The sequence below is a fragment of the Megalopta genalis genome, unplaced genomic scaffold, assembly GCF_051020955.1.
Source record: "Megalopta genalis isolate 19385.01 unplaced genomic scaffold, iyMegGena1_principal scaffold0563, whole genome shotgun sequence".
Lineage (NCBI taxonomy): Eukaryota > Metazoa > Arthropoda > Insecta > Hymenoptera > Halictidae > Megalopta > Megalopta genalis.
This window is the reverse complement of record NW_027476632.1, coordinates 35,225-37,500: the sequence shown is the minus strand read 5'-3', so window position 1 is coordinate 37,500 and position 2,276 is coordinate 35,225.

Here is a 2,276-nt window from a genome sequence, read left to right as displayed (position 1 = left end):
TGATAGGATTTTTCAGAAAATTGAAAAAACCGTAAAATGTCAAGAGTAAAGTGCCATTATTTTAAACAATGTATCGTTCTAAATGCTTAATCCCTATGTAAAAAAGTTATTTAAGCAAGAATATGTTATTGAAAAAAATTAGAAAAATTTATTTTAGCCGTAAATCGAAAATAATGGGGACACCGGAGCTGTTCGAAGCGCCGAGACGCGCCGCGTACGGCCGAATATTTTCAAAGTCCCAACGTACCGATCAAGAGTAAAGTACCATTTTCCTACATTAGATTTCGTTCTAAATGCTTAATCCCTATGTAAAAACGTTAGTTAAGCAAGAATATCGTATTTTTAAAAAAATCTAATGATAGGATTTTCCAGAAAATTGAAAAAACCGAAAAATGTCAAGAGTAAAGTGCCATTTTCTGACATTAGATTTCGTTCTAAATGCTTAATCCCTATGTAGAAACGTTAGTTAAGCAAGAATATCGTATTTTTAAAAAAATCTAATGGTAGGATTTTTCAGAAAATTGAAAAAACCGTAAAATGTCAAGAGTAAAGTGCCCTTATTTTAAACATTATATCGTTCTAAATGCTTAATCCCTATGTAAAAAAGTTATCTAAGCAAGAATATGTTATTGAATAAAATGAGAAAAATTTATTTTAGCCGTAAATCGAAAATAATGGGTCGAGCGAATCGGTCGATTGCGCCGAGACGCGCTATGATGCAACAGACGAGCGATTGGAACGCCCGAATATTTTCAAAGTCCCAACGTACCGGTCAAGAGTAAAGTACCATTTTCCTACATTAGATTTCGTTCTAAATGCTTAATCCCTATGTAAAAACGTTAGTTAAGCAAGAATATCGTATTTTAAAAAAAATCTAATGATAGGATTTTCCAGAAAATTGAAAAAACCGAAAAATGTCAAGAGTAAAGTGCCATTTTCTGACATTAGATTTCGTTCTAAATGCTTAATCCCTATGTAGAAACGTTAGTTAAGCAAGATTATCGTATTTTTAAAAAAATCTAATGATAGGATTTTTCAGAAAATTGAAAAAACCGTAAAATGTCAAGAGTAAAGTGCCCTTATTTTAAACAATGTATCGTTCTAAATGCTTAATCCCTATGTAAAAAAGTTATCTAAGCAAGAATATGTTATTGAATAAAATGAGAAAAATTTATTTTAGCCGTAAATCGAAAATAATGGGTCGAGCGAATCGGTCGATTGCGCCGAGACGCGCTATGATGCAACAGACGAGCGATTGGAACGCCCGAATATTTTCAAAGTCCCAACGTACCGATCAAGAGTAAAGTACCATTTTCCTACATTAGATTTCGTTCTAAATGCTTAATCCCTATGTAAAAACGTTAGTTAAGCAAGAATATCGTATTTTTAAAAAAATCTAATGATAGGATTTTCCAGAAAATTGAAAAAACCGAAAAATGTCAAGAGTAAAGTGCCATTTTCTGACATTAGATTTCGTTCTAAATGCTTAATCCCTATGTAGAAACGTTAGTTATGCAAGATTATCGTATTTTTAAAAAAATCTAATGATAGGATTTTTCAGAAAATTGAAAAAACCGTAAAATGTCAAGAGTAAAGTGCCCTTATTTTAAACATTATATCGTTCTAAATGCTTAATCCCTATGTAAAAAAGTTATCTAAGCAAGAATATGTTATTGAATAAAATGAGAAAAATTTATTTTAGCCGTAAATCGAAAATAATGGGTCGAGCGAATCGGTCGATTGCGCCGAGACGCGCTATGATGCAACAGACGAGCGATTGGAACGCCCGAATACTTTCAAAGTCCCAACGTACCGGTCAAGAGTAAAGTACCATTTTCCTACATTAGATTTCGTTCTAAATGCTTAATCCCTATGTAAAAACGTTAGTTAAGCAAGAATATCGTATTTTAAAAAAAATCTAATGATAGGATTTTCCAGAAAATTGAAAAAACCGAAAAATGTCAAGAGTAAAGTGCCATTTTCTGACATTAGATTTCGTTCTAAATGCTTAATCCCTATGTAGAAACGTTAGTTAAGCAAGATTATCGTATTTTTAAAAAAATCTAATGGTAGGATTTTTCAGAAAATTGAAAAAACCGTAAAATGTCAAGAGTAAAGTGCCCTTATTTTAAACATTATATCGTTCTAAATGCTTAATCCCTATGTAAAAAAGTTATCTAAGCAAGAATATGTTATTGAATAAAATGAGAAAAATTTATTTTAGCCGTAAATCGAAAATAATGGGTCGAGCGAATCGGTCGATTGCGCCGAGACGC